Raw genomic sequence first — 24,461 nt, forward strand, 5'->3', positions numbered from 1 at the left:
ACAAACTTGATTAGTAGCAAGAAGTGTGACCGATAAAGGGTCCTTCACATATTAAAGTCCAGGAGTTCAGTCTCAAAGCAGGAGGGAACGGTGCATGTTCAAGTCTCCTTTTACAGTGCTTGGCTTGGCCCCTTCCCGCCCAGATCTGGTACCAATGTGAGCATTGCGTTACACCCAGCATATAAGATAGGTGATGTATATCGCAGCCCAGTCAGTGGCACAGCAATACAACAGTGCAGCAATTAAAGTTCACCTTATATCTCCAATAGTCATCGCACAATGTATTGCCAGCGGCCAGGCAATAGAACAAGTCGGAGATAGGGTAGATCCCCGGAGCCCTCGTGGTACACAGTATTGGTGCATTTCGCGCTAAGAGCTCTTACCTTCAGTCCGAGTCTGGATGTCTGTCTTCCCGTTCCCCCCTCTTACCCTTGGTCGCAATTTTGTTGATGAAATCCAAAGCAGTTTTGGGGGTAGCTAGGAACACCGGCTTGTCCTTCCATGTTATTTTCAGACGTGCTGGGTACAGCATAGCATAGGGTATGTGTACATCACGAAGCTTAGCTTTGACATCGTTAAATTCCCATCTTGCCTGCTGCACTGCGACTGTGTAATCTGGGTAGAATTCCAGTTTGTTTCCTTGATGGAGGATTTCCCCTTTTTCCCGTGCCAGTCTCAGAATCTGATTGCGATCCCTATAGTTTAGAACCCGTGCCACTATCGGCCGCGGTGCAGCACCAGGCGGCGGTCTCGGGGCCAAAGATCGATGTGCTCTTTCAATAATAAAGATGGGGGATACTGCATTCTCACCAAATATATCCTTACATAGTTGTTTGACGTAGATCTCCATATGGCCAGTGTTGGTGGATTCCGGCAGGCCAGCTATGCGTATATTATTGCGACACGACAATCCTTCCAACTCCTCCGCCTTCGCCTTGATCACATCCAGAACCTTCTCCATCCCTGTGCATTTGGCTGTTGTTGTTTTAGACTCATCCTCTACGTTGGATAGTCGAGTTTCGGCCGTATCAAGTCTCTCACCCTGTTTGTCCAGTTTGGCAGCCATTCGCCCTGTTAGGTTGTCGAGTTTGCCATTGATTTCTTGCAGGTTTGCTTGTATGGCTGTAAGAATGCTCTCCAGGTTGCCACCTGCCGCAGAGTGCTCTTCTTGGTCGTCTTCCGTGGGCTCACTCTGTCCCTTTGGCGGTTTACGCGCTTCAAAGGTGATTTTGGGCTGTTGCCTGTCTGGTTTACCCATGGCTATTGGTAGAGTAGCTGTTACACTCCCAGGAGTGAGTTTAACCCCTTCGACGCTCATGACGAGCTGGGCTCGTCATGGCGTAGCCTCCTCGCACGCTCATGACGAGCCCAGCTCGTCACGTAAAGTGCGGTTTCGCAAAACCCAGCGTACGGGCGGAATTCCGCCCGCACGCATGCGGTTAACTGTTGACAGAGCGCAGAACTGCAGTGGCCAGAGTGCACGTGGCCTTGGAGTGCTGAGGTCAAGAGGCCTGATTTCGTCGTAGCGGGTCACAGTCCCTCAGTGCGGCAGACCCGCAAATACACGTGTCAACGTGACCACTAATATAGAAACGTGCTGGTGAGCTATGGAGGGGTGCTTGCCCAGGTATCGACTATTTCAGTCAGCACGTAGACACAGTGGACACCGCAAGGACCCCCTGATGAATTTGCCACCTCGGATCTCTTCCCCCCACGCTGCACATTGATTTCGGCGCATTGAGCGACTGGCTGGGGGGGCGTCACGGGGCGACTGAATACAGAGGAGAGTCGGAGAATCAGGACCCGCAGCGATCCACCCTTAATGCAAGGTAGTGGTAAAAGCTTACTTCACCCGTGGCATGGAGCTGGCACATTAGGTGATCAGTAACCAACCTCACCACGCGTCCGTGTACCCGGTTTCAAGGACCCTCCATCCCCGGGCGCAGTGCGTGGTGGCTCAGAACCGGAGAGAGAGAGCTGGGAAAAGCAGTTGTCACCCAGTGTGTGGTATGCACAGGTATGTAGGCGCGTGGGCCGAAGGATCAGTTGGGGCAGCCTGCACACCGGACGGTAAGTATGAAGGGTGAGGGTTCAGTCCGCCAGTAGCCACTCGGCGATGTGGGCGCCGCCATTTTGGGTCACGGAGCTCGCCTGTATAAGGTTGCCAAAATCCGCTCCACAAGCGATGGCAAACGTGCGCTGTGATGAGCAATCACTCGTACCTTCAGTCCGGCATAGGAGCTCCGAAAGGCACACTCCGTACGTTATTCACCAACCTCGGCAGGTCACTGCGCTCTTCCCCGAGCTGGCCGAGGCATCTGCCGCCATGTTGCATCGCCGCAGCCGTTATGCTCCCGTAGTACATTTAGTGGTTAGCATGTCTGTGCCAGCGCCGATCGACTCTCCTGGCATGCAGCACTCCGTGCCATCAGCAAATATATGTTTCGTTCCTGTCAGCGATCTGTTTATGCCATTATATGCGCGATAATTCCAACTGCCCGGCGGAGCCGCTCGCCTAAGCAGCCATCCCGCTCTGCGCCCCCTAGCGCCTTCTGTCACACGGGACTTAATGAAATTGGCCTTCTTTTTGCGTTTGTGTTATATTGAAGTTTTGGCTTCTCTATGTCCTTGGCAAGTTGTAGTGGGTATTATTTTTCCCAGAGGGGATCTCTCTTTGCTTTTTTTTGTTGGGTGGGGTGTGGTATGGGGTTGCATGGTGTGGGGGTTGGGTCTCTGGGGGGGTCTTGGCGTCCTTCGCTTGCTGTCAGATCAGGACAGCCTTTCAGGGGGGTGATTCCTTTGCCAAGAAATGGGGTGGGGGGAAGGGGGGTGGTGGAGGTGTGGGGGGAAAAGGGGGTTAAATAGCCATGTCATACTTAAAGTAGATAAAATAGCACAGAATAGAGACAAACATAATGTGGAGTATAGGCCCGGTGAAGAAATTGCTTCCATTGTTATGGATAGAGTTGAGGTGGTAATACAAAATTTGATTAATGTCAAGTGTTAAATTTATGAGTTGGAACGTTTGTGGGCTGAACCTGGCCAGTAAAAGGCGATTAGTAGCTGAAGAGCTTAAAGGATTTAAGCCTCAAATAGTCGGGCTTGCTGAAACTCATTTTGCCTAAAAGATAGAAGTTACTTCAAACAGCTTTGAGTTGATTGTGTGTACGTCACAGACGGCATCTATTCGTGGGGTCGCCATACTGAAGGATAAACACTCTAAAATTACGGTCCTTTGTACATCTATCGACTCTAGGGGAAGATGGGCAATTGCTCAGCTCTGAATTCTTGGACGAAGGGTGACAGTATGTATGTCTATGGTCTGAATATTGACTGCCCTGAAGTTATTTCTTATTTAAACTCTGAATTGTTGGACTGGGGTGGGGAACTCATCGTAATGGGAGATTTTAACTGCAACTTAGATAAAAAAATGTATACCACAAATACGTCTATTAGAGCTAGAATGGTCTGGGTAAGAGCAGCTATACGGGACCCGCTACATATTAATCAGCTGAGAGATGCTTGGAGGATACTGTTTCCTACAACGCCGGGGTTTACTTTCTTTTCTTATCCCCACAAACAGTATTCTAGAATCAACATGATTTTTGTTAACTATGCTTTGTTGGCCAATGCCTCTATGGTGGTATGTCCCAAGGTAACTTCAGACCACAACCCTGTTATGCTTACTTTACATCTTGGGTTGTCTGGAGAAAAGCAAGCTAGTGAGTTTTCATTTCCTAGGCATCTTCTAAGTAACCCTGATTTTGTAATCTACATGCAAGAAGTTTTGAGGGCATATTTAGTAAACAATCATCTTACCACATCTCTTGCAATGGTCTGGGATTGTTTAAAATCATGTGTGAGAGGGGCCACCTTTCAGTATATTGTTAAGCAAAATCGACTTAACAGTAGCTTGCTTGGAAATGAACAGAGGCTGTATATTGAGTTTGAACAGCAGCATGCTTGAGCAATTTCATTGAAGGACACTTGTGTACAATACATATACGCATGCATTATTGATGTAAGAGCCAAGCTCAGCAGTAGTTGCTAATAATTTTCTTAAGTCTAGAACAAAACAGTATGATTATGGAGAGTTTAGGACGGGTATTGGCCTACCAACTTGCTGACCAGAGGGCCAAGTCATATATTAAGAAAACGAATGGTGTGGATGGTGTAACTTATACGAATCCCCAAGATATTGTTGAGCAATTTAAGATTTTTTATGGCAATCTGTATGAGGATTCAATAAGTTTTAACCAACAACTAGTTACAGACTATTTACAAGAGAGCTTACTGTCTGCTCTGGATGTGTCTCAAACTTTGGGGTTGGAAAGTAATGCTGTCATTGAGGAACTAACTTTAGCAATTGGGGCTTGGCCCAGTGGCAAGGCAGTTGGTGAGGACACGATCCTGTTGGAGTTTTATAAGATATTCAGGGAGGTACTGACTCAAGTATTCCTGGAGCTGGTTAATGAGATGCTGCAGGGAGGGGATGGGCCCCATCGTGGACCAGAACTAACATCGTTGTCTTTTCCAATAAGGGTAAATCAGTGGAAGATATGGGGTCATACAGACCGTTTTCACTAATCAATGCGGAGGCGAAAATATTTTCAAAGCTTCTCGCTTCTCGCTTCCCGCTTAGCTCCATTAATTCATAGTTGTCTCAGAAGAACAGCATGATTTTGTTCCATCTAGGGATACGGCAGCACATATAAATACAGCTATTGCAGCATTTGATGTGGCTAGCCATTTGGATCAGCGGATTGGGATGTTGATGCTGGACGCCGAGAAGGCCTTCGACCGAGTAGCTTGGAGATTTCTATGGTGTACTATGCTTTCTTTAAGTCTCGGTCGGAGGTTTGTGTCCTCGGTACAGAAACTCTATTATAATCCAACCGCTGTTATTAAACTCAATGGTCTTGCATCTAGTGCTATTAGTATTCAGCGGGGTACGCGGCAGGGATGCCCGCTCTCCCCTTTATTATTTGCGCTCTACATCGAGCCGTTCATAAGGCATCTGCTCAATAATGTCTCTATTTCACCTGTGTCCTTTAATGGTATCACTTTAAAAGTCACTGCTTATGCAGATGACATTGCGGTATTCTCTACAGGGTCAGAGGAAGCTATAGCAGTGTTAACTCATGAGGCACAATATTTTGGATCTATTTCTGGTTACAAGCTCAACTTGAACAAAACGCAGTCAATCTTAAATTATGTACCAGTATCAGCTCCACCTTTGTTAGGTATTGTTACTTCTGCCACTTACCTCAGTGTTTGTCTCAGTGGTCATACAGAGGACTTTATGGTTTTGAATTATGAACCGTTGCTTAAGAAAATCTGTCGATTTGCGTAAGTGGCATAAGCTGCCACTGACTATTATCGGGAGATGCAATGTAGTAAAGATGAACATCTTGCCTAAATTTCTTTACTTGTTTCGTACTATTCCTTTAAGAGTCCCGATGTCTTTTTTTAAGCGGCTTGATAGTGTCATCGGAAGTTTGATTTGGGCTATCGTAGAGCGAGGAGAGCTCTCCGATTCATCAAGTTGACACATGATCAAGGTGGGTTTAAACTTCTTGATTTTAGAACTTACTTTTGGGCAGCATTTCTTAACCGTATCCAGAGTTTACTTTTGGGACCCCACACAGGTAAAATGTGGTCTGCGTATCAGTTGGCCTATTGCCTAAATACAGGGTTTTTACTACATCACATGTCAGGCCCAAATTATTACAAGAGAGACTGTTTCAAGACAATCAGACATATTTTCCGCATTTGGCAAGATATGTGCAAAGCTTTTGCAGTGCCAGATCAACACAAATTAATTTTTCTGTGGGGCAATCCGAGGTTTTCTGGTATTTTTTCGGACTCAGTGGGGAGAACGTAATTACGCTGTGGTATAACATGGTTAGGGCAGCTTTATGATGAACACAGCTTTAGGTCATTTTTGTCACTAAAAGAAGAATTTGGGCTATCCCATAATTCATTTTTTAAATACCTGCAACTCAGGGACTTCTTTACCAAAGGGAAGGGCCTGCTAGCCCTCCCTCATACATCTGAGGTGTTACGGGTTATTTTTAAGACCTCAGGGCGAGGTTCTATAGGGAAAGCCTATCAGAGTTTCATATCTGCATCGGAAGATGACGGATTACAGACTACTGCTAAACTAATTTGTATCTTTGCAACTGAAGTCACTATGGAAGAGGTTTTTGACTCAATGGCCTCAAGTAATACTGCGGTCACTTCAATCATTTTAAAGTTGCAACAACATCGCACTATGTTTATGCTGTATTACACCCCTAAGGTAATCTCTAAATGGGAAATTTCTCACGATTCCTCAAAATTATACTGCCCTAAGTGTAATGAATATGCTGCGGATCTCCGACATATGTTCTTTACGTGTCCACGGCTAGTCATGTTTTGGTATGAGGTTGCTTGTGTGTTGAGTAGGCTGGTTGGCAAGGATCTTCAACTAACCGAGAAAGAAATTTTACTGGGAGCAGTCACAGATCCGGGCAATGTATCCAAATCTTTAGTTCTAATTATTATTGTTTGTGCCGCTCACAGCGTTTTCTTTTCTCTGCCCTATCGTCACGAACCTGATCTGGAGGTGATTTGTGACTCTTGGAGGACTCGTGCCCTGAACTTGGCCTTGGATTTTCGGTCCCCGCTCCATGGGTGCCGTTTGGGTGACTGCTTCCTGCTGTAGTTGGAGGGAATTACCGGGGGACTGCGAGGACCAGCAGGCTACACTTCCTCACAGCTGGTGCCTCTTCCACCGGAGTTCACGCCCACTGCCAGGAAGGTTAAATTCAACATCACCTCCCCGCAACGCGGGAGGCGCGCGGGTCGGCGCCGGGCGGGGTTGTCCGGGGCTGGGCTGGGCCACATCATTGACGTTTTATGTGGTACATCTCTTTGAAGTAAGGAACATTGTTTGCTAATACCCACCGCCATTTCATGTTGGTTGATATGACTGAATGGACTTCACTTAATGGTTTAAGGTAATAGCGTAATTAAACCCAAGAGGTATAATTATTACGAGTTAAGGAATCATCAAGTCCTTGTACTATTATATGATTATTGTTTTGGGGTTTTGATTAGTGTAATCAAAGCAGGCAATGAGTCGACGTAGTAGTCTAGGAAGACATTCCTTGGTAGGGGGTTCTGTCAGGGGGACGCTAGACGCTTTTATCACCAGGGCTACCTCCGTTTTAGAAAAGGAGATAGTCCTGACAGAAAAGCGTCTCTCCTTGGAGCTAATGAACCATAAACGCTCCTCATTGGGTCCTATTAATCTAGTAGTTTCTCCTCCTAGGCAGACCACAGACAACATTTTACCCCAGTCCCAAGATTCCCAAGGTGTAATTGATCCATCGCAGTTGCCACTAACTGAACTGTCTACCAACAACTCTAATGGATCAGAATCAATACAAGAGACATCTATAGACATCTCCTCTGATTCAGTCATAACATCACCTAATAATAGGCCAATTTACGGGGAGATTCCGGTCAGAACAATCACTGACACTGGTCCCACGTCAAAAAAAGAGGAAGCGTGAGAGGACTAACAGGGTTGTTAAGAGTCAGAAATTTGATAAAACATCGCAAAGTACGGTGAAGAGCGCTCAAACACATTTTTTTAAGAACGCTCCAGTCCAACAGCTGCCACCGACCCCATCTGTAAATGATCTAATGGCCGGTTTGGAACAACTGGTGAAATCACTAATTCTCCCCTTAATAGAGAGGGTTAAGAGATTAGACGAACATCTAGGGTCCATAAATAAGGAAATGGTAAAGTATACTGAGCTACTTAGTAACGCAGTTTCCTCAAGACCTACAGCCCCCTTGAAGAACATTGCATCAGGACAGAGGCCGTTAATTAACTATGCTAACAAGGACCACTTACCATCCCTAACCCAGAAAAAAGGGTCCCAAATGTTATATCTAAACCCATAGAAGATAACCAAAAAAGGGGTGAACGAATGGATAAGCGAGTAAAAAATCAGGATATACCTCAATCGAATGTCAACATGTCCACCCTCTCTAATGTGAGGAACAGAGTAATCCATAAAAGAATAAACTTACCGCCAGAATCAGCACCTTATGTTGTGGTTATGGCGGGAGTCCCGGTGCTCCCGGATGGAATTAAAGAGGACCATCGAGCTTTGAAAAATAAAGTAATTTTCTGGTTGAGTAATAATAGACCTTTACCGGCTCATATTAACGGTGAAATCCTTAATGTAAGGCGTGTGAACTAGCTAGGAAACTGGCCGAAAGACAGAGGGGGGGATGTTGTTATTATCAACTTCAAGGACCATAGAGCTGTGAGACACATTGGTGACTGGTATGATGTGAGAGGTAGTGAAGAAATCTCCACACACTACTTAAGTTACTTTTACCCTCACTCGATGTTCCCTCACCCTCTCTGACACCCCACAGGATAGATGGTTCCTAATAGGCAAAATTCAGTAGGCCATGGGTTTAATCTTCCCACCTTTAACCACTTTTCGATTCTGTCTGGGCTAGAAGACGTCAATTGACTCCAAACAGAGGTAATCGAGGAAAAACGCACCTCCGCCCAGCCTGTAACTTCTGAAATTCCAATACTAATCGAGTTAGATACCCAAGAAGTGATCACTAGGGATATACCCACCTGTGCACAGACGAAAGCTGTGAGAGGTAGTATAGTAGTCCACAAGGTAGCCACAAAATCAGTAGGATTAACTGCTCCCAGAACCAGCCCTAAAAACGCAGTGGAACTATCCATTGCTGATACTGGGTGGGACGCTCTTTCTACCTCTTTAGCAGATAGCTCCACTGTTAATGATAGGCAATCGATGAAAGTCATTTTCTGGAACATCGCGGGCCTTCGCCCCAAGGTTGTAGATGGAAGTGCTTTGAATTTCCTCCAGAAATATCATCTATCTGTCTCCAGGAGACGTGGTCAATGTCAGAAATCCATCTGGTAGGATATAAAACCTACTTTACTTCCGCATTAGCAGTGACATCGGGCAGGGCCAAAGGAGGTCTGAGCATTTTCATAGCCAACACATTGGGGGGATTGAAAATAAGAGTAGTAGAGCTGGAAGTGAATTACCAGCTACTCAACCTTTCCTTTAATAACATGGACACCATCCTTCTGCTTAATTTCTATAATAACCTATCAGATTGTGAGGTTTTGTGGGTCTTGTTTAACTTACGAGACACGCTATCTCTGTTGACACGGGACTCAGGAGATAGAGTAGGTGTAACTATTATTTGGGGGAGGATTTTAACTAACATCCCTGCCGACGTAGTAATAGTAATCTTTGCGGTTGACGGACGAAAACGAGGATCCAATTGCCCACTTCAACCATTCTATCATAGGGAAGTATTTGAATGAAATCCTTGCCGAACTAGATCTTGTTATAGTCAACAACATGGATACTACTTCCGGTCTGTTAGACTCAACATTTCTGGGGAGGGGGTGTGAGACAACAATAGATTATATTTTAACATCAAATGTTTTGGTTAACCGAGTTATGAGTTTTGATCCACTAATCAACACTTTAAGCGACCATTCTGCCCTCAGCTTAGAACTTTGCTTAATTCATCCTCATATCTCGCAGAGTGTAGCTAGTGCTTTGACTCAGAATACTTTGCACTTGGATAAGACCAACGGATATTCTTTACGATGGGAGAGGGTAGACCCCGTGGAATTAACGGGGAAAGTAGTTAGAGCAGCCTACCCATCCATTCTTAAATGTTTAGACCTCTTAACACCAGATGAGGAAGTTCTGAGTAACTTCGCAGTAATTTTAGCAACAATAAAAGAATTACTAACGGTAAAGATTAAAAACGGTCGACCCAAGAAAGAAGGGTGGTTTAATCATAGATGCACGGCCGCCCATACCAAATTAAAAATAGCACTGCAAAAACCTGATAGAGAACCACAGGAAATAAGGAAATTAAGAAAAGACTACATTGCTGCACTAAAGGATAGTAAGGCAGAACTAAAACAAGCACTATGGGAACAGCTCCATACGAGCTCAATGGATAGAAACAACATAGTATTCAGGACAGTCGTTAAATCCCCCTTTTTAGCAGATCTTAAAAATTGTCCATCTATAGAAGTAGCTATTGAGGAATCAGTCTGGGTGGATCATTTCTCTAAGACATTCCAGAAAGGCCAAGTTTTAACGGGTATTGACGTAGCACCCATTAGTGGTCGTCCTGTGGTGTCTTATCCTATCCCTTTAGAATTTGCTATAAATGACGTACTCCAAGCGTTAAACGCAAGTAAAAATGGTAAGGCCCCTGGCCCGGACGGGGTTCCAGTGGATATATTTAAGCACAATGTGGACCTCTGGGCCCCAGTGCTGACCAGGGTTTTTAAGGCAGTTACGGAGAAGGGCATGTTGGACTCCTGGACAAAATCCATCATGGTCCCTATATTTAAAAAAGGAGACCGTCGGGAGGTATCTTGTTATCGCCCGATCTCACTGCTGGATTCGCTGGGTAAGGTAGAACTGTGCTTGAGCGTCTCCAGCAGTGGGCTGATGATGGTGGGGTCCTCTCGGACCTTCAATTTGGGTTTCGGGAGGGTTTCGGCACGACTGAACAAGCTTTAAACCTTTTAATGCTGCTGGGCAAATACGTTTGTGCAAAGCCGGGTAAACTATACATGGTATATGTTGATTTGTCCGCAGCTTTCGATTGCGTTTCCCATGCAAAACTTTGGTCTGTTCTGTTAACTATGGGGGTCGATGTACCTTTAGTGGACTTTCTAAGGGAACTATATTCGAATGCCACCGCGAGGGTACGGTTTGGGGCTAAAGGTGATCTGTCAGCGTCGTTTAGAGTAGAGCGTGGAGTTCGGCAAGGTTGTGTCCTGGCCCCCTTTCTGTTTTCATTCTACACAAATGGCCTGGAGTTGGCCATGTTGAGGGGGGGGCAGGATCTACCGCAAGTAAAGAACCGTCCGAACCCCGCTCTGCTCTACGTGGATGACGCCGTGATACTGGCCCGTACCCCTAGCGAACTACAGAAGGCGTTAGATAGATACGCAGATTTCATGAGTAATTTAGACCTACATATAAACATAAAAAAGACATATGTAATGGCAGCAGGCTCAGGGAAGAAAGGGGTAAAGGATATATACCTTAATAATGAAAAACTAGCCACTACTGCCCAATACCCTTATTTCGGTATTATAATTGAGGACAAATTGAACTGGAAAGCTGCGATCGAGGCTAGGAAACACCATCTAACGAGAGCAATCGCAGCACTTATAAATTTTTCTCAAAAGTTAGGTAAGAGGCCACCCGTAGAACTGTTACAGATCTATACAGCGAAATGCCAGGCAATAGCCCTTTACGGGGCTGGAGTGTGGGGGCACGCTAATATTAGCACTCTGCAAGTGGCTGAGAACACTTTCCTAAGATTTTTATTAGCGGTACGTAAGTTCGTGTCCATGTTTGCATGCCACATCGAACTGGGGATCTCGTTTATGGTGGATTTAGCAAAAATCCAACCACTTCTTCTCTGGCGTCGAATTTGGACATCGAAAAAAAACTTATTTACCCAACAAATAATTACAGATTGTATGACACTAGACCATTTACCTAAAATTAGATGGTTATCTTATGTAAAAAAAATCCTGAATGATCTAGGGCTAGGGAATCATTACACTGCACCTTATACGATTTGCGAATTATCAAGGAAGAAATTGAAAGTAAGGTCACTCGGCCATTTAGAAGAATTACGAATCGCCAAGGAAGTAACTAAAGCTTCTGTGCAACATTCTATGGCGGTTCAAACCTCTCTTTCAATTCAGCCGTATTTAGCATATGACCTCACTACTTTCGAGAGATTACTCCTGACCAGGTTCAGGCTAAACATCTTCCATCGATTAGTCGTTTTCCCAGTGAGAAATAGCTGGGACCCAGCTTTACCTCCCTGCCCATGTGATGAGATTTCGGAGCAGACAAATATTCACACTTCTATTTTGTAAATTTTATGATGGGCATAGAAAGGTCTGGTTGACACCCTTGCTAAAATTGTTGGGTATTAGAAGATGTCGCCCAGCAATGTTGCGATTGCAGTTCCTAGAGACAGAATGGACTTGTAAATACATAGTTAGATTCCTGAAATGTATTTTTAGACATAGAATGAATTTGTGAAAAGCCTTCCCTTCTGATAACGAAGAGCCTTAGATACTTTAGAATCACTATGTATTAGGTAGAATGGTTAGGGATCCCCGTTGCTGCACATGGATTATTGTGTTTAATATGAATTGTAATTAGTTTTTAATTGTATATCATCTGTTTTTTATCTGTGAAATTGCTTTTATGGTTTTCTACATTATAAAACCGAATAAAGAGATTAATAATAATAATATTGTTTGTGCTTGGCTGTGTATTGCCAGGGTATGTATTGACGTAGTTAGTCTGAAGATCACTGATTTCTGGTTATTATTGAGGGGGGGTCTATGAAATGGAACTGGCATTAGCTAGAGCTAGGGGTTCACGATCTAGGATTAAAAGTAATCTGATTTAACTCTGGGTCTCAGAATGGACATCATATTCATTTATTTTTAAGTTTTTACTCAGCGTGTACTTTACCCGAAGGTGTCAGAGCGCTTTAGAATAGAACCAGTTACATTACATAAGGACTTCAGAATACATGAATTACATAAAAGATACAAAACAGATAAACTCTAAACTCAAAAAGAATGGTAGTGACAATACATATGTCTACTACAGCTACTCGTGGTTAGAGTTACAGATATACAAGTTCTAAATTCACTCAAGATTACAGTTTAAGAAATGTCGAAGCAATTAGGGTTGGACAAATATATATTAACTATTTACAGAGGATGATCTTCTTGCCATTACTGGGGTTCTTGCAGTGCTCATTCAGCCAGGCCTTCAGGGTGCTGTTGCTCTAACAGGCGGTGTTCTCGGGCCTGGAGGGATCCCCAAACTGGTATTGGCTGTAGGGGTAGAATGCCAGGTGGTGGTGGTGAGCGAAGGCGGTGAGACTGTTCTTGCGCTCATACTGGTAGCCATCTATGTACCAGTCCTTATGTATTTACATATTTAGAACAACCCTGAATTGTAAAATACATTTTCCCATCATCACAAGTACAGATAAACATAAATGTAAAAGTTATTTAGTCAATTTGTGTTCCTTTTATCATTCATGTGTTGCTTGATTCTTGCAATTCCACATCCATTGTAGCCTATAGGAATGAAAATGATGAAGTTGAACAAAGTAAAAATTGTATTAGAGATAAATGCCTGCTCTCCTGGTGAGCCATAGTGCTGGCCATACAGGTGAAGGACCTCTTCAACCAAGGTCTCCAGCTCCTCTAAAGAGAAGGGACAAGCCCGGTCACCTGCTTGACCTAGCACGATTGCTCCCATAGGTGGAGGAGGTGTTGATAGCAACTGTGTCAGGAGGCAATTGAGTTATTTTTCAAACCACTGTTTATATATGTGTCACTATACGGTTATTATCAGTGTAGGTGCACCAAGGATTTAGACTGAAACCTTCACAATCATCGTTAGCCTATGGCTGTGTCCGCCGTGGATGAAACCGCCCACAGCGTAGTTGACTTCCGCCTGCAGCAGTACATTCCAAATTTCTTATATGCGAGTTCAGGCATCCTCCATTTTGGTGGTTGCTACTACTATTGATGACTATTAAGTGCATCACCAGCACTCCAAAGGAGGGCTAGCGTGTTTAGATTTGGAATACTCCATTGTAAAGTATTTTCCAGAGCACAAATCATCTCTATTTGCATTCCTGTGCATAACGCCAAAATGTGCACAGTGCTCTGTACACCACGGTTGACGGTCTTTTGCCTAAAATTTCATAAATTCATCATTATTGTGCTGAACTCATATTTCTGAATGTATAATTTGCACATTTATGTTACTGGCACATGTGAAGACCACAGTGGGGATTATTGGTAGATGATGTACAATACACAATTGTTTCTGAAGCAGTTATATCTTGTCACTTTACTTTTGGCTAACTCTACATATATGTTACTCTGACACTGTGATCAATATTTTACATTGTGTCCACTCCACACAGAGGTACCCTGGGAGGGGGAGGAGACAACAGCCCCCAGTACACCACCCGTTTCCAGACCTTCAGACCATGAAAGAAAGGCATGTCATCAAGACGTTTTGTTTAAATAGGCAAACAATCCAGGATTTATGTAATTATTCCTCAAAACACTAATCCATCATACATTCCACCTATTTTGAGACTTATGGCAGTATTGCTTTTTCTGGTTACTGGTTCCTTCCAGCACACTGTGGCAATATCTGGTGGTATGTCACAACCAATGTTCAGTGGTGTACTACATGATGTGCTTTCAGAAAAGATGAATTACATTGACAGCTAAACCCAGTTCCCCAGATATGAGGATTTAAACAATGTGAAGGGGGATTTCTATGGATTTGGTCACATCCCACATGTGGTTGGAGCCATTGATGGCACCCTTAGTGCTTTAGTGCCACTGCAAGCCAGAGAGCAAGTGTACCGTAACAGGAAGCACTTCCATTCTATCAACGAGCAAGTTGTCTGTTTACCCGATTTTCAAATCTCAAACGTAGGGGCCCGGTTCACAGGATCCTAATATGGAACGGCACCATACCCCAGCTGATATCAGAAATACTCCCAAAGAGTAAGTATGGGTGAAATTTGCGAATTCCCGGTACGCGAATTCGTGCAAAAGCGAATTCGCGTTCCGCATAATTTGCGGATTTTGTTTTTGCGTGTTCACTGGGTTTTTTGCGTATTCGCGGGCCGTTTGCAGCGCACCTACCGCAAAGTTACCCATGCAGTCGTACATGGGCGTGGCTATCTTGTGCACGTTGCGTATTTCCGTTTCCGGCCGCTTTTTGCAAGCTCGCTTTATGTGCGGGGCGCTATTACGAGTACGCGTGTGTTTTTGCATGCTCGCGGGGGAAATCGCACAAACTTACCCACGCGGTCCTCAATGGGCGCGGCCATCTTGTTTTTCATTCATTGCTATGTTTCTGGGCATGGCTTTTCTGTCCTCTTTCAATCTTTGCAATCCTTTGTTTCTTTGAACTTTCTTTTGCTCTTTTTTGCTCATTATCTATCTCTCTATTTGTCTAGATCTATATTTTATGTTTTTTTCAACTTGTTGTTACTTTAATAACTACTTTTTTTGTTTAGCTCTCTCTTTTATTTTATTTATTTTTCCCCCTATTCTTTTCTTCTTTTGCCCAGGACCATGGCAAAGGGAGCGGAGAAAAGCAAGGAGAAGGATCGCGCACCCCGTACCAGGGGGCAGGCCAGGTAAAGGGTTGGGCCTCCGGGAGCATCGCCAGCAGTGGGATAAGGTGTGCCGGGCCATGCGAAGGGAGTCGGGGGTCCGGCGCACCTATGACCAAGCGACGCACCAGTGGGCTGACCTCCTCGACCGGGAGCAGGACCTGCTCGACCTGCTAGGCGTGGAGATCCCTGGCCTTGGTGAGTAGCTATTTAATAACTACTTTGTTTTCTTCTGCTCTGTGTTATATTGCTAATATATGTTTTTCCCGAAGAGCAAGAATGCTGCTGATTCGATTACATTGCAGGTAAAATAATGTTTAAATAGCTTCTGCGATTGCAGGTGCTCGCCTCCTCAGTGGCGCAGCTACTATGCTTACTTGTTTGCAACTTTGTGCCCGTTTGGCCTGAATATGCATGAGTGTAGTACTTTACAGAACTGCGTAATGCTAGAGAGACTAGAGACTCAAGTCTAGTCCTTCCTTTGTACTCCTGCTGCCACTAAGAAGAAGAGATAGTGATGGATTGATAGGTTGAGTATATTATGACTTGTTATTAGTAGTAGGACATTTTTTAGTGGTTTGCAATCATGATGACGGACTGTGTCTGTCACGTCGCGTGCTGCTGAGTGCTGGCAGTCGTAGTAGAACCTTTTTGTTGTTGGTTTAGTTAGTGATTTACATAACTTTCCAAGTAGACGGTCTGCGAATCCAGCAATAATGTACTAGTATCCTCCTAGTTGACCAGATCAGATAGGTCAATACATGTAGTGCAATTGTTGCTAATTTGTTTCCCCGAGATAATTTTAGATTGTGGTCAAAGAAATCAAATATTTCAAAAAAACGATCATCCATGTTTGTGTTTATTTCATGGTCAGATTCATCAGCACCTCCCAGGGGCTAGAAGACAGCAACATCCCAGACTCCAGCGGAACAGAGTGGGCAGGAACGGTCCTCTGCAGGCTCTTCTGCTGGCTCCAGTAAGTTTTCTGTTGTTAATATAATTATACTTCCCTAACATTTACAGCTTCTATTCATTCCAAACTGTTTCCTAATTCTATTTGTAACAAAATAGTCTTTGATCTTCTTGTAGACTGTTTCTACATTCTTATCCTGCCTCTCTACCATCACTCTCTGTGCTACTGCTATTTACTATTATTATGAGTCGGTCTGTGTAGGTAGCTAAGCTTGCCTAGTCGGCAAAAGGTGTTAAACAAAATTCTGATCCAGCAATAGCTCTAGAGGCACTCAGTGCAGTCCTCTGTGTTGCCCTTGCTGTCTATTCCATTATTCTTAATGTTAGTGCTTTGACAATTTCCAACAACAAAATGTCAATGTCCACCAAGAATAAGCTTAGTACTTGGCTTTTTGATTTGATAGTAGCACATACCATACCGCTAGTGTTTCAGGGACTATTCTGCACATACAGAAGTATGGACAAGAGAAATAGGACATTGTTGCTGTTAAGTGCAGTTCGACTTTTCACATACCTCAGTCAGAAGTAACTATGCGGGACTCGGGAGCCCTCACCTTGTTGGAACTTCAAGTCCTCCTGGTGGTGATGAGGAGTAGTTAGTTCTGTCTATAATTATAAAAATGTTGCACATTAAAGAGCAAGCATTCATCAGTTGTGCCAAAAAGGGTTGCATGTTTTGGCTAAGCATATAAGTTAACAACCTCCCCAAAACCGTGACTTCTTTTCAGTCCCAATAATTAAAAATTGTTTAACATTTTCTCTTCCATTACGAGACCAAATAGGGGGTGGTGTATGGCATCTAAAAATATGACTTGTATTTCCTAGGCGTCACAACATCGGATGCGGCACTAGTTCCCACCACCAGTGCTGGGGCCAGCAGTGCGAGGGGTCCACTCCAGGGGGGATGTGGCGGCGCCACAAGTGCCACCAGGAGGAGCTGAGGGGGATGGCTCAGCAGCGGCGGACGGTGGTAAGTTATTATTATACTCGTTACTTATTGACATTTTAGAGTAGGCTCGCAAAGGAGTGTATGATGTACTGTACAGTAGACAGGACACTACTACAAGTAGTAACTTCAGGTGCCATCTTGAGTGAGGAGAGGAGCAGGCGAGCGGTCTAGTGCTCGGCCCCTTTCGCCCCCACAGGCATAAAAACCCAGTCCTTCTTCCTTATTCAACGATTGACAGCTGAATGTGGATGTCCTGAGGCGGAAGCCGGGACTGTTTGTGAGCATGTGACTTGTTGGCGATTTTGGCACTCTGATTTTAATTCCACCTGCACATGCGTTCGTTTTAGCTTCTTTTCGCTAAAATTTTAAAATTGTACTCTTGCGCTCCCTGCGCTGGCATTTACCTGCCTGCTCTCCTTGAAGTGTGTTCCCCCCATTGCAGATAAGTAGGTGCTGCTTGGGGTAACTGCAGGCGCCATCTTAAGTGAGGTGAGGAGCAGGCAAGCGGTGTAGTGCTCGGCCCCTCCCGCCCCCACAGGCATAAAATGGTTCTATTGACCCGGAAGCGCAGCGGACGAGCGCAGCGGGCGCGACGGCAGCGAGCCCGTCTGCGCCCGTCCGCGACCGGCCGGGGCCCGGGGCCATAGACCCTGCTCCTTTTGTAATGTATACATCTGCGCAGCTCCTTGCCCATCAAGGTAACTGGCCCCTTGGCTCTCTTACGCTTGAACTTATCCAGGCCCTTGGTATTTCTGCCCCTCTCCCCCCTTCCTCTCCCCTCATTCCTGCTGCTCTCTTGCCTAGGCCCCAGTCTGCCGATCGTCCTGTGCACTCCCCCCTCCCTGTTCTCGCCCACCCACAGTGGCCTCTGCTTACCTCCTTAACACCCGTTCGGCGGGCAAGCACCAGTTGGAACTTTTCAATCTTCTCGACACTGAGTCTCCCAATCTTTTGTTCCTGACGGAAACTTGGTTCTCTGCAGACTCTTTGCCCGATGTTCTATCTGCGCTTCCCGACTCCTACTATGCCCTTCGGGCTGATCGCCCAGATGGTAAAATTGTCGGGGGTGCAGCTATGATCCTCCGGTCCAATCTTCAGTTCCAACCCCTGACCCATCCTCCTATACCTCATGTGGACTTGCTAGTCACCCGCTCGATGAACCTTCTGGTACCCCTCACTGTAGTTCTCTTGTACCGTCCTCCCCAAACTATGCCTCACTTTGCGCCCGCTCTCCAAGAACTGCTGGCCACCCTTGTGATCAATAATTCGTCAGTTCTTCTACTGGGCGACTGCAACTATTGGCCTGGTGCTTCAAATTCACTTTGCATGTTCATGCCCCCACCCACGTTCATGGTCACACCCTCGACCAGATATGGTCGGCCAGTCGGGTTATCTCTCCTATCACCATCCTTCCCTGCACCTGGTCGGACCACTCGCTTATTTCCTTTCTATTGATTTGGCAGTCACTAACCAACCCCCCTGCCCAAAAATGTCCTAGCACGGGACTGGAACCGGGTGGACATTAAGTCTCTTCAATGTTCCTTGGCGACCTCCCTCCCTGACTTATCTGACCTTTCCCCTGACCTTCAAGTTGACGCCATTAACACCTGGCTGTCCACTTCCTGTGACCTGGTCGCCCCCCTCAGGAGGGTCAAGGCTTGTCGGCTCCACGAAGCCAATAAATGGTTTTCTAGCGATCTTAAGGCCCTTAAATTGGCTCTCAGGCAGTCTGAGCACCAGGGGAGGCGCAATTATTGCCCCCTCTTGAGAGATCGACACAGGTCTATCCTAAAAAATTATAAGAGAGCTATTCTCTCAGTTAAATCAGAATATTTTTCCAACAAAATCCTATTAGCGACTAACAAATCCAAGGAGATTTTTTCCATCGTTCACAATCTGGCTGCGTCTGACAGAGTTAACCCCAACCCTGTCCCTTCCCAAGCCCTCTGCCTCTCCTTGAACGATTTCTTCCTCGAGAAGATTGCTAACATCAAGCGGAACATCTCCTTGCCATCTTCTCCCCTTCCCTCCCCTTCCCTTCCCCCTCTTTCCTCCTCCTTGAACCATTTCTGCCCTGCTCAGTAAGGTCAAGTCAGGGTCCCCTGTTGACTATGGACCGGCTCGCATTTTAAGGGAGCTACTCTCTGGTTGCCCGACCCCCCTTTATCCCTTCTCAATGCATCCATCTCTCAGGGTATAGTCCCGCTTTCCTTTAAATCAGCCATAGTCATTCCCATCTTTAAAAAAAACGGCTCTGACCCTTCTCTTCCTGCCAATTTTAGGCCCATTTCCCTCCTCCCCTACCATGGCAAGATCCTAGAGAGCCACATCACCTCCTGCCTATCGGCCTACATCGAGGACAACCATCTTTTGACCTCTCATCAAGCAGGCTTCTGTCCGGTCCACTCGACCGAATCTGTGGTTTTGTCGGTTTTGGATGAGCTGAAGAGCAAGGCGGATTCCAACTCTCCTCAAGCCCTGTTGCTTCTTGATTTGTCCACTGCTTTTGACATGGTCGACCACTCCATCCTCCTCGACCTTGTCAGGGCAGTGGGCATCCAGGGCACCGCCCTCTCCTGACTCGCCTCTTTTCTCCAAGGCCGGACTCAAGCTGTTCGTCTATCTGGCTTCTCCGCCCCCCCTCGTTCGGTGTCCTTGATGGAGCGAGATTTAGAAATGTTTTCATTTCAACTCGTGAAGTCACACTTTCAAAACAAAAATAAAATATGCTAACAATTTGTACTGTGTGTGTGTATTAATTCAACCTAGTTTAAAGTTACATTCACGAATATACACGAGGGTTACTAACATGTGTGCTCATAAATGTGCTCTATGTTGCATTCTCTTGTACGTGGAGAATAATAAATTAATTTTGTCTATCGTTGTGTCATGACTAATAGCAGCTGTTTTAAATAATGGCATGTGCTTATTTTGCTTTCTTGTCTATGTAGTGTCACTTTACTTTACAGGTGCATAAAGAATCCTGTTGGATTAAATGAAGAATGGTAGATATAAATGCTGCTTTATTTGTATGCTATTAGCTAGCGAATTTAAACTAATAGGTTAATTATTAGTTATGGGGGTGGCAACAGAACGAATTATATTTCTCACATTAATTATTTTTCTTGTGTTTGTTTATATAATAGTTTACGAAAAGTGGTTTTGGGCCTAGTGCATTTGTGTTTGCCAAAATTCTGCTCAGAGCAAGAGAGAGTCCATGATGGAAAACTTCCTTCTGCTAAAACATTTTGTCATGATGCAAATTGAAATGAGCTGACTGTTTTTTCAGTCAAGCAAGGCCAAGGCCAGAAATCGGCAGAGGGATGTGAGACAATTTCATATCCGAGGAAGCAAAGACTTTACTTCGGTTAAATGTTGCAAACTGGGGTAAGCCTCGTTGTTCGAAAACTAGAGACAATGGACTCTAAGAAAGTGACGGAACTGATGTTCTAAAAAGTTGAATGACATGATGGTGTCACTTGTCAACCAATGAAACTCCGATTTCAGCAGAAAAGTTATACTTTTGCTTAGATTAGTTTAGTGCAGTAAGGTATAAAAACTCTTCCCCGTGGACGAGGAGAGCGGATTCTTGCTGACCTTTGATGAGGGTGTCGTGCAGATGAAATTTCCTTGGAGCACGTAAGAGCCTTCAAAGACTTTACTCTTTTATTCTTTAAATTAGCAAGTATAGTTAGGGACTTAGGTTTTGAAAAATGCTAAACTGATATATTTTATTTGCAATAATAACTTGAATTTCATAAAATTGTCATAACCATTTACAAATGATTCTAATAAAAACGCTTTAATAAAAATTCTAATGCAAATTCCAAATAAGTAGCTAATAAAAATCTTACTTTGGAAAACAAGCTGGTCTTGTTATTTCATGAGTTTAGGTTACTATTAGCAATATCTTATCGCCACAGTGGCTTAATTAATTTGTAGGGTTTTGTAAAATATGATGAATTCATTTTCTGCGGTTGTATATAAATGTATATAAATTGTAAATAGGTTAATTAGGCCACATGATTCAGTTGGTCAAAATATGTCATGTTTGCTAAAGGGTCTTGTGATTGATATATAATTAATGGTGTTTATTGTGAAGTTGGGTAGTGTAGTTTATGACATATTTCCTATAGGCCGTTGGATCAATTTCCTGGTAGCAGACTTGATGGTTGCTATGGTAACCAACATACATGGTAGTTACATAGGATCGATGTCTAACATATGTTGAGTTTGTTCTCGTGTTACATGTAAGGTTTTTTCCAGCAGCATGAAAAATCCTAGTTGTACCGGTACAGCGTAGTGTGATGAGAAGGTAGTCACACAGTACATTTGATCTGTTTCAGAGTTGTGTTATCATCGTGTATCACAAGTGTTGTGGCCGTACAGCACGTGTTAGGGATATAGGTGTGTTAGATGGAGTATATGTATAGTGAGGATTGTCTATGAAATCGAAGCTTTGAGTATAGGGACAAAGAGCCCGTTCTAAAACTTACTGCGAGAAAGTAATAGAATATATTCAAACTTGAGTGAAGGGTAAAATAACATCGCTTATTTTACTAACGATTCATGTTATCTGTGGTGGGTTAAAGTCCTGCCAAGATTTCATGTGTGTATGGTTAGGGATATTTTCCGTTTGAAAGTGCGTAATTGATTCTGTAATTTCGTTCGAGTCAAACTTTGAATTGCTACTTTAAGTGCATTCAGAGGGAAACGCGTTCGTTATTTATTTGTTTGAAGGGTAAAGTAAAGGTTTACTTTATCGACGAATGTATATTCTGTGAGAATAGCGTCGTCTATTCCATGTAAAAGAATTCTTGTAAGTTTGTAAAAATCTATCACTTTATTTAGAGAAACAGACAGATGAGTCGTCCTTTTGTCGTTATTAAATAAATCTCATTAAAGAAGTGTTCTTAAAATGGCGTTGTGAAAAGTTTTTGTAAAGGAGGGGTGAGCGCTAAGAGTGAGACGCGAAAAACCACAGCGGCTGTGTACATCATACAGTCCGCACAGTGATTGGATATCATACGTCACAGGCTGTACTCTGATTGGTACACGTAACTTAGTCGAACTGAGCACTGATTGGCTTTTGTGAGAAGCTCCATTCTTATTGGTCGAGCAAGGTAGTGACATAGCTCGAACCTGATCAGCTTGTTGGTGTGTTTCGCGCTTGGTTAGGTTGGCGTTACGAAACAACCAGAAAACTTTTACGATCATTTCCAATTAAGTGGATTTGATTTTAAAATGAATTATTATTACAAAAATGTTGAGAAAAAGCTTACAATGTTTCAGAAATTGAAAATGTTTATTTCACCTGACAAGAAAATTGAAACGCGAGGTGGTAAATTACTTCATAAATACAAAACACCTGCAGCGTATATGGAAGGTGAATATGGTTATCATACTGTTCTGTGGTTTGATATATGGAAACATTACACTAAAGATGACGGCGTATTAGTTTGGCCGGACGATGGTTCATTTAATATGAAAATTTTAAAAAATTTAGGAGAAAAGATGTCAGCTCTTATACCTAAGCCTAGACCAACACAATTTGAAGCATTAGTTGAATGGGAGGATGAGATGTTTCAACTTCAGAAAGAAGCAAGTGGGATAAAAAGACCTCCAAAAATACCGAGTTACAGAAGAGAAACGCATGAAGATAGAATGCGTATGTGGAGACAGGGAGACATGTGCGATGGTCTTTATTTAATTAGAGAAATGGTTTTAGGGTCACCAGATGAAAAGAGAACTGAAAAGAAAAATAATGTCACTGTAGAAAGTGAATCAGAAGATGCAGTTTTTGAAGAAATTTTTACCACAAATAAAAAGAATACCCAACTGAGACCGCCTTTTTCATGGTCTACTCCGAATGTTTCTACAGGAACTACACCAAGTGCACCTCCATTAAATGAATCTCCTAAATTATACCCAAATAATTCTGAATCTTTTGAAACTCCAGAAAGAGTTGAAACCAGAACTAATTCTAGTGTTTATAATGAAAGCAGAAATTTTTCAGAAACTCCAATAGGAAGGGAAGCCCCTAGAAATTTAACGAGAGCTGCCAGAAATGAGGAAGTTGTAAATACTTCAGAATATTTACGATCAAAAGAAAAATTAATTCAGCAGATAACTAAGGGCATGGAAGCAGTAACAGTTCCAGTAACGATTGGTCCTGTTCAGCCTGTTTTTGATCAAAAAGAATTTAAACAGCCAGGTTTAACAATTCCATTAAATGCAGAAATTCAAAAAGTAGCTGAGAAATTTTATTCAGATTTGTCTGAAATTCATCGTGAGAAAACAAGAATGCCTGATTTAACTTTTAATCAAGGTTCTTTTAACCAGTCACCGATGGGTGCAGAATCAGATGCTGAGACTCCTGAGAAAAGAGAGTCAAATTCAAAACTTGATGTTGCAAAATTGAAAGCTGATTTGGAAGAATTAATAATTGGAACAATTGGTCCTGACAGTCTAAACTTTTATCGTGATGATGAACTCCTATTCATCTGTAAGAGCATTCAATGGAAAACAAAGAATAAATACGATCAGCTAGAAGAACTGGCAGTTGTACTGGATATCGATTTGAGCAGACAGAAAATTTTGGGAAAACACTACAGATTAGATTTTACAGAGAGGGACATTGAGAACTTTAACACAATGGGAAGAATACTGCATATAAAAGAATTGATTGTTTACATCAAAAAGTTGGGTGACTTGAGTAAGTGGAGAGTGAAGTGGACTAAGAAGAAGGAAGATGAAAGGTTGGATAAACTGGATAAACTGTCTAAACAGTGTCCTATGAGAGAAATTGCAGGTGGAGGATATGTCCATGTCCCATGGTCAAGACAAGATATTTTGCTTTTCACAAATGACTTTCCTCGGCTGAGAGAAAAGCCTGTGGAATGGTATCGACAGGTGGACAGATTCATCAAAGTTTCAAAAGTTCTGTGGATTGATCTAGATGGATTTTTTGACATTGTTGTCCCATCAGATCTTTGGACAGAATGTAAAATTGCTGTGAGTTGGCCAAAAGGGGAACCGGAGCGAATTATAGAAACAGGTGCTCCAGCCCCAATAGTCATGGATTTATATGAAAAAGTGATTTACTGGTTGAAAAATAAAATTGCCCCAAAAGAAGTTGATTGGGTAAAAATAGACAGGACAAATCAGGAACCAAAAGAATCAGTTCATTCATTTTATGAAAGATTATTACTGGTTTTCAAACAGTACAGTGGTTATGAAAAAT

This window comes from Lissotriton helveticus, chromosome 11, assembly GCF_964261635.1.
Source record: "Lissotriton helveticus chromosome 11, aLisHel1.1, whole genome shotgun sequence".
NCBI classification, from domain to species: domain Eukaryota; kingdom Metazoa; phylum Chordata; class Amphibia; order Caudata; family Salamandridae; genus Lissotriton; species Lissotriton helveticus.